This window comes from Theobroma cacao, chromosome 2 (assembly GCF_000208745.1).
Source record: "Theobroma cacao cultivar B97-61/B2 chromosome 2, Criollo_cocoa_genome_V2, whole genome shotgun sequence".
Taxonomy (NCBI): Eukaryota; Viridiplantae; Streptophyta; class Magnoliopsida; order Malvales; family Malvaceae; genus Theobroma; species Theobroma cacao.
The window spans coordinates 32,034,117-32,043,928 of NC_030851.1; the positions used below are offsets into that span (position 1 = coordinate 32,034,117).

At 34.1% G+C, this 9,812-nt stretch overlaps 1 long non-coding RNA gene across 1 annotated transcript in view; it reads right to left on the reverse strand.

The window, feature by feature from the left end:
- The window catches only part of LOC108660795, an 8,436-nt gene continuing 6,984 nt past the window's right edge, over nucleotides 8,361-9,812 (reverse strand). The window contains exon 5 of the long non-coding RNA XR_001926483.1: nucleotides 8,361-8,718. This is a non-coding gene — a long non-coding RNA (uncharacterized LOC108660795). The remainder of the gene's footprint in view (nucleotides 8,719-9,812) is intronic.

A 9,812-nucleotide genomic window follows, 5' to 3' on the forward strand; every position in this document is an offset into this window, starting at 1 on the left:
GTTGGACTTGAATACAAACGCACTGCCTCAAGCCTGGAAGCTTAGACATGAACTTCGCTTCTGCTCAAATTACTCGTGAGCTGCTTGCCCTCCTATGTCCTAGTCCTATCCCTAACCTTACCGATGCAGACAAGGCTGACTAGAGGCTTCTACATGATTGCCAACAGAGTGGAAAATGGCTGTATGCCTTATGTCGCACTCACAATAAATTCAGTGTGCATGGGCCGCATGTTGGTGTACAGATATATGTCTTATTGACCTTAGCTTGTGGTCCAACAATGTGTGGAAACAAATTCAATCAACCGATTCAGATGTTTTGCTGTTTTTTGTGTGCCATAAGCTCTGAGCTGGCATCATTCCACATTCATCCAATAGCTACCGGCTGGCTTTGCTCCTACGGACTGTCTCCAAGACTGTAGGTGCTGTTACACAAGGAAAGTGCAAATAAAGTATAGGATCAAAAAGCAAGACATAGAATCACTGGTAATATTTGAAATATATTACATATTATTAATATTTCAAAATAAAAATAATCCTAATAACATTTAAATTTATCACTAAAATATTAATAATTTAAAATGTTAATGATTCAATTATAAATAAAATATTAATATCTAAATTATCGATTATTAATATTTTCATTAAACTATAAAGTATTAATATTTAAAAATGTTAATGATTAAATTGTAAATAAAATATTGATTTTTAAATGATCAATTATAAATATTTTAAATAAATTATAAATTTTAATATAAAAACAAAATAAAATAAAAACAAATAATCAAAATAACATTTAAATTTATAAATAAACTATTAATATTTCAAAATGTTAATGATTAAATTATAAATAAAATATTAATATTTAAATTATCAATTATTAATATTTTAAATAAATTATAAATTAATAACATTTCAAAAATAAAATAAAAATAAATAATCATAATAACATTTGAATTTATAAATGAAATATTAATATTTTAGAATGTTAATGATTAAATTATAAATAAATTATTAATTTTTAAATTATTAACTTTTAAAAAATAAAATAAAATAAAAAATAATTATAATAACATTTAAATTATAAATAAAATATTATTATTTTAAAATGTTAATGACTGAATTATAAATAAAATATTAATATTTAAATGATCAATTATTATATTTTAAATAATTATATATTATTAATATTTAAAAAATAGAATAAAATAAAAATAAATAATCATATATTATAATAAATGGTATGTTTGTCTTTTTATCCTCTATTCTTTTCTTATTTCAAAGTTATTTTAACCATTCAAACACTGCAATAAGTCAATAACTATTCCTATCATATTTCATTCGTTGTACCAAACTACGTAATAACTATTATATTCTATTTTCATCTTAACTATTCCCATAAAATAAATTTTTTATTTCATTCTTGTCTATTTCGTGAACCAAACGTGTTGTTAAGACTATAGATAAGCCAAATGTCGTGAGCCAACCTTGTATTGGGGTATGACAAGGTAAAACTGTCTAAGAGACTAAGTCTTTTGTACCCTCAACGGAGATGTCCCATTTTTAAACATTGCAATAGCACTTGATGACGTCTTTAGAAATATTTGTTAAGTCTTTAAGGGGAAGACCTTTTAGGAAAGGAATGTCTCTATCTCACGCCTTGTAATGGTTCTTGGTGATATACTTGTAAAATCTCAAAAAGTCTTTATAAGGGGTGAGCAGTTGGTGAATTGTTTGGCAATCTCACTAGTAAAGGTATATAAATAACATACCATTTAAGGCTGCCCTTATGGCTTGATGATGGTGTGTCTTGATCCCTTTGTACTTATCTTGATATTAATAAAACATTTTCTTTATATGGCTCCAATGGTTGTGTACATAGCATTTGTTATGCCCTATAATTTTGATGTTGTGTTTCCTTAAACTAATTTGTGGCTATTATTTACGTTTGTTTAGATATAATCAAGTTATTGGTTGGCTTGTGTGGAAGCTTCCATCTAAGCGCCTTATGGACTTTTGCATACTTAAACGAAAAATTGTAGTTTGTGACAATTGGTATTAGAGCACGGACAAGACGTGGTAAATGAAAGAACAAAATTGGTGACCACACAAAGTACACTAAAGGACCATCAGAGAATTGATGAGTTAGATGTTGCGATGGTTGCAATAAAAGCTCAAACGGTCATGTGTTAGTGAATAAATGAAGTTGAGACAATCTAACAAGAACTATCCAAGATGATAAATACCTTGAGTTATGAGACTAGGGATACATTAAGCACTCTCATAAACAAGTTTGAAAAAATTAAAAGCTCAAGTAAATCTCTTGATTATTATTGCAGGTAATACCAGTGCAAACCGAAGAGATCGAGGGAAAATGGTTAAAGTGCCAAAGCCTAAGCTATATGAAGGGGCCAGAGATGTAAAGGAATTAGAGAACTTCTTTTTTTTTTTTTATATTGTACAACTCTTTCGAGATGTACACATAAACTCAAAGGAAGACAATGTGGTGATGGTCACAATTTATCTTGTTAAGGATGCAAAGTTATGGTGGCATTCCAAATTTGTCGATGATGAGTGCCACATCTACACTTGGGTGGGCCTTAAGCGAGAACTGAAGAATTAGTTTTTCCTTAAGAATGTAGAGTACATGGCTTGGCAGAGTTTGCAAGAGTTGACGCAAATTGGGTCAATATAGGAATTTGTGAGAAACTTCTTTACCTTAATGCTAGATATTAGAGACATGACTAAGAAAGTTAAGTTGTTATATTTTCTTAAGAGTCTGAAATTGTGGACGAAGACGGAATTGCAATGACAGAAGGTGCAAGATGTGACTTGAGCGATGGCAAGTACTGAGCCTTTCACTGATTATAGTGATAACTCAAATAAAAGGAAAGATCCTCCATCAGAAAACAATAGCTCAAGCTCTAATAGTGGGGTGAAAATTCCAAGAGTTAATAAACCTTCGAGTGGGGGAAGAGAAAAGAAACCACCCGTTAAGGACACACCCTAACCCTGAACAACTAAGCCATGGGGCTTCAAACTTTGAGCCATAATATCTTATTTTCTATGCAATGAGCTTCATCAGGTAGCTGACTACTCACATCGAGCAACTTTTAATATGATATATACTGCTAACGTGGAAACACCTCGAGCCCAAACCTTAGTTAAAGAAGTTAAGGAGGAGTTGATGCGAATGGGTTCAATTCGGTTCCTTAGTGCCTTACAAACACAACTAAAAAAGAAGAAGAAATAGCCTTAACGAGGTTTCATGTATGTGGATGTGTTTTTGAATGATAAAAGGACCAAAGCCATGCTCGACACAAAGTCTTTCGATACCTTTATCACCCTGGGAGAGTCAAAGAGATGCAGTCTCAAAGTTAGGAAAGATTCGGGCAGATGAAAGCAGTCAACTCTCTAGCCTCAACTATTATGAGGAACTTTAAAGACGTGAAGATTAAGATTGATTCTTATAAGGGGAAGGTGAACATGACTGTTGCCATTATATATGACTTTGACTTTATTTTGGGCTTGGAATTTATGATGAAAGCATAAGCCATCTTATTCCCTACTACGAGTTACTTAATGTTTTTCAGGAAAATAACCTTATGTAATGCCAATTATAATTCTACCCAAGAGTGGGAAGAGGATCATATAAGTTATCTAGTTGAAGAAGAGGATTAAAAAGGGAAAACCTTCTTATGTGGCCATGCTCATCTACAAAGGTGAAGATAAAACAAATTCAATACCCATTAGAGTGAAGTTGGTTTTGGAAGAATTTCAAAATATGATGCCAAAAAACTACCTATAGTCCCACTACCTCGACGAGCTATTGATCGTGAGATAGAATTACTTTCGAGAGTCAAGCCATAGGCAAATGTGACATACAAGATGGCTCTCTCAAAGATAGTGGAGTTAAGGAAACAATTAGACAAGCTGATCCAAGCGGGATTCATCTGACCTTCAAAAGCACCTTTTGGGGCCTTGGTACTTTTTCAAAAGAAGCAAGATGGGAGTTTGCGATTATACGTGGATTACCAAGCTTTGAATAACGTCACGGTAAGGAATGAATATTCAATTCCCTTTATAGCAAATCTTTTTTACCAGTTGAATCATGCATAATACTTCTTTAAATTGGATTTGAGATCTAGCTACCATCAAGTAAGAGTGGTCGATGGAGATGATCCAAAAACCACTTATGTAATGCGATATGGTGCCTTTTAGACTAACCAATGCTCTTGCCACTTTTTACACGTTGATGAATCAAGTTTTCCATGATTATCTGGACAAGTTCATGGTAATCTACCTAAACAACATTATGGTTTACAGTTCAACTTTAGAAGAATATCAAAGGCATTTATGGCAAGTCTTCTAAAGGTTACGAGACAACCAATTGTATGTGAAGAGAGAGAAATGCATATTCGTTAAAACTTAAATTCAATTCCTTGGCCATATAATTATGCAAGGTCACATCTGGATAGATATGCAAAAGGTTAAGGTTATCAAAAAGTAGGCAACCCTTAAGAATAGGATTGAACTTCGCTCATTCATAAGGCTAGCAAAATATTATCGAAGATTTATTAAAAGGGTATTCAAAAAGAACAGTTGTACTTACAAAACTACTTAAAAAGGGACAAAAGTGGGATTGGATACCTTAATGCCAAAAAGCTTTTGAAGATTTGAAGGAAGTGAGGATGACGGACCTTGTCCTGGCACTCCCAGATATTGAAAAACCTTTTGAAGTACATACAGATGTGTTAAACTTCACTCTTGGAGGGGTATTACTGCAAAAGGGACATCTAGTTGAGTTTGAAAGTCAAAAGCTGAATGAAGTTGAGAAGAGATACATGACGTAGGAAAAAGAGCTCTTAGTTGTAATTCATTACCTACGGGCATAGTGACATTACTTATTAAGGTCCCAATTCGTGGTTAAGATAAACAATTCTTTAGTTAGTCACTTCTTCACTAAGCTAAAACTCACGACCAAGCAAACGAGATGGCATGAGGTCTTAGTCAAGTTTGATTTCTACTTTGAACACAAGTCTGGAAAGGCTAATCAAATGGCAAACGCCCCTAGCAGAAACGTTGAATTCACAACTCATAAAGTGATAACTCCGATCACAACAAGAAAAGTAACTACGAATATCTACAACTTTATTAAAGAGAACTTGAAAAGAAATCCCTAAGCCATTGCCATCATGAAATTAATGGAGAATGATAAGTCCAAGTATTTTTGAGTGAAAAATGGACTCTTACTAACAAAAGGGCCATGAATATTTGTTTCAAGAGCTAAAGAGCTGAGACAAAAGTTGATGTGGGAATGTCATGGCACTCTATGGACAGGACATCTAAGTTACCAATGCATTGTGGCATTACTGAAACAAGGTTACTATTGGTCCCATATGTGACAAGATGTAATGGATTATACTAAGTCATGCCTTATTCGCCAACAAGACAAAGTAGAAAAACAAAAGTTGGCAAGAATCCTTAAATCGCTACCAATACCGACCAAACCATGGAAAAACATTTCCCTTTACTTTATAGTAGGGCTCTCTAAAGTGGGAGATATGATAGCAATACTGCTAGTTGTGGATCGTTTTTCAAAGTACACTACATTTATCCCAATACAGAAGTTTGGCTCTCCAAAAGAAATAGCCTATATGATTTTCAAACATGTGGTAAAATACTTAGGCGCACCTAAAAGCGTTATCAGTGACAGAGATCCAAGGTTTACTAGGTTTCTTTTTTTAGGAAAAAGCTTTTCAAGCTATTGCAATCAGAACTCAACATCTCTTCCAGTTACCATTCACAAACAGATGGTCAAATAGAACGCTTCTACGAATTGGCAGAGCAATATCTACAACACTTTGTACAAGCAAACTAGAAGAATCAGCCTAATTTACTAGATGTGGCTCTAATATGTTTCACTTCGTAGAAAAGCTTCTCCACAAACAAAACCCTTTTCGAAGTTGTCATTAAGCAATAACCTAGACTTTTCCATACCTCGATGGAATCCTATAACGAAAAAAGCCCCTAAGTTTTTAACTTTGCTAAGGAGTAGATACAAAACACTAAGATCGCTTAAGCCTATTTAAAGAAAACCTCCAACCACCTGAAAAAGTGGGTAGACAAAGGTTGAAGTGAGCAACACTTTAAGGTAAGGGACCTTGTGCTAGTGAAATTAGTACCCGAACAACTCAAATTCTTAAGGAAAAAAGATAGATACTAATGTACAAGTATGAAGGCTCAATACCGATTACGCCTAAGGTGGGGAAGGCCTTTTACAATATTGACCCACCCAAGTGGATGAAGGTGCATCTAGTGTTTAACGTCAGCAACCTGAAGCCATTCTATATTGATCTAGTAGATGCAGGTAAGAGTCAAGCCACGAGAGCCACCATCACCACCAAGCCACCATTACAATGTTGGGTAAAAGAGATTTTTATAGAGATAACAACCTTAATCAATTGATAGCCAACACAAGAGTACTTGATGAAATAGAAAGGTTTTGGGATAGATGAAATCACTTGGTACAAGGAAGCCAACCTTCGTTCCTTCAAATAGAAGATTGAAAAGTTTAAAGTCAATTAGTCAATGAAGACATCGACAAATTGAGTGGGGGAGGATGTCATGAGCCAACCTTGTATAAAGCTATGACGGGGTAGAACTATCTAGGAGACTAAATCCTTTGTATCATTAATGGAGATGTCTACCTTTTAAACATTGTAATGGCATTTAGTGACGTCTTTAAAAATACTTGTTAAGTCTTTAGGGGGAAGACCTTTTAGGGAAGGAATATCCCCATCTCACGCCTTGTAACAATTCTTAGTGATATACTTGCAAAATCTCGTAAACTCTTTATAAGGGGGGAACAGTCAACAAATTATTGGGCTGCCTCACTAGTAAAGGTATGTATGTGGCATACCATCTATGGTTGGCCTTGTGGCCTGATGATGGTGTGTTTTGGTCCCTTTGTACTTATCTCTATATTAATAAAACCTTTTCTTTGTACGACTCCAGTGGTTGTGTACATGGCATTCGTTATGCTCTATAATTTTGATGTTACATTTCCCTAAACTAATTTGTAGCTATTATTTATGTTTACTAAGATATAATGAAGTTATTGGCTAGCTTGTGTGGAAGCGTCCCTCCGAGCATCGTATGGACTATTGCATACTTAAGTGAAGGAGTATAGTTCATGACACCAAGTCTCGTTTATAAACTTAATAACAACAATTTTATCCTTATTTATTTGGATTGAGGGGTATTAAATGGGGTTAAATATGTTTGATATATGAGATCCAAATACAACTCATCAAGCAATTAGAACTAGCTTGGCTTGATGGTTTAATTCCTTTATAGGAGAAGATTAATTAATTTATCTTGTAAGGTATACATAAAGGGGTTTTTTACAAAGAAAGAAAGGTGGCGTTGTAAATAAGTATTGAGAATAACATAGAGAAAAATTGGAGCAAATCTTGAAGTATCTACTATTGGGAAAAATTGAAGTGCATAAATAACTCAAACAAGTTTGAGGAGTGATACATTATCTTTAAGGATAATTTTCGCCCCTTCGAAATATGAAACTCAGTGCAAAAGGATTAAAGCAGTTATCCTTCAAGATTCAATAGATTCTTCTTGAATAGTTTGCACAAACTATCAAGGATATAGGAGCAGCGGAAAAATAAAGAAAGAAAAAACCCAGAAGGCTAAACAAAGAACTGAAAATGAAGAAAATTGAGGTGTGTTATCAAAAACCAAATCAAATTCTATTTTCCACCCATGGTAAAAAGACTTGATTAATGATCAAGGAAATAAAAGAAATATAAACAAGGTACAAAAATATCATTTGGGCCTAGTCCATGTGTATACTCATTCGTAGGGGGTGAAATCCACATTTTCTCAAGGCTTGGCTCGATCTCATCTGCGTGCAAGCCCACTTTCTTTTTTTAGCTTTCAACAAGCCCATAGTGAGTTTGCTTGTATAAAACACTAACATCTTTTGTACTTAGGCAATGTGGGATAGAAACCTTATATTATATCACTATATGTCCAACAATTCCCCATATATTTCTTAAGGTTTCATAATATGGGGTTTTTGCTAGTTTTAATCTCACTCGAATGTAATGCATCGAGACTGGTGCTTTTCAAGCTATGAACCAAGCCTAGAAAAAATGAAATATAAATCTTAGAATTTTGGTGAAGTTTGTAACTTATATGAATAAAAAATTCTTTACGTGAAATACTATTTTCATCATTCACATTACACCCCCACAATTTCTGTTGTTCAACACAATTTTGCACGAATAGGCCATGCGCGTTCTTAATTATTCAAAAGTTGTCACAACCTAATTCTCGAGCCATGACCGGCGCAAAGGCCCAATAGGCATAGCCCACCAGGCCCAAGCAAGCCTCTCTTTCTTTATGATCTATTACTCAAAATTTCCAATGAAAGTTCTTTCGAAATTAGACCGTGAGAACCAAGTATATATATATAACATCCCCAAAATAGGGTTATCATTCTTCAACCCTAACTGACAGGGATAATCAATCAACATACAGAGTGCATAACAATCTTATAATTTACATTTCAGTAAATATATACATTGACAAGAGACCTTGACTATCAGCGGAGTGACTCTGGGCATAGGTGCCGCTGCAAGATGCCATGGTACCTACCAAATGGCAAATACAAATGGACACTTCAATCTAGATCCCAACTTACTTCGAATATGAAAACATGAAGTTAAAAAGAGTGAGTATAAATCCAGTGAGTGAACATAAAAAGGGAATAAGCAAACGATACGGAGATATTTTGAAAACACGATGCATTTATTTTTAAAAAAATGCAATTTAGTTTAATTTCTTGTAAAGCCCTTAATTCAACCCTTGACTATTTAATCCCTTAAGGTGAAGGATTTATAAGCCACAATGGAGTTGAAAAGAGTAAAAACTACAGCAAATATCCAATCAAGACAAGCAAAATAAAGGGTTTCTCGCTGCAGCGAAAAGACATTCTATAGCATATAGTACAATCACATTTCTTATTTCATAACTTGTCTATAGCATATATATATATACATGTGTACCACCGTCGCCTTACTCAACTCATGTGCACTTCCTACACACACAAGGCAATATCATAATGTGCACTCCCTGAAAGCACATTTCAATATCATCATGTGCACTCCCTACTCGTACATTTCAATATCACCACACGCACTCCAGCCCACATCATTATGGCATGTGCATTCCCACACCGCACACCACCAGCACCGTCACATGCACTCCCACACCGCACATGCACGGTTATAGCTATTATACATGTCACGACCCGGAACTCCCCATCTAGCCAGTGACAACCGCCACAAGGCCTCAACAGACATTCTTCACCCCGAATGCCGATTGAAACCCCGCAAGGCTCTCGTATCAGCTTTCGCACTTTCCCGATGAGCAATAGTTATCAAAAAATCAAAATACGAAGGATTACAAATTATTTTCAAATCATAACATAACATATTTTTTTTTGCTCACAGGGGCATTTTCGTCATTTTTGTCAAAAATCTCGAAACTTGTTAAAAATGTAGTAGGTAAGCAGAAAATATATATTTAATGATTTAAAAACAAATAAGTATCTAAAACGTTCATTTGAAAGCAAATTGTTGACAACTAGTACTATTCAAAAATAATAAATAAAATATTCTATTTTCTCATAAAATAAATTTTTATAGAAATATTCGTAAATAATTTTTCGCACATGAAAGTAAAGTAAAAATTGTATGAATAGAAATACAGATAACCAAAATATAAGTTTTGAT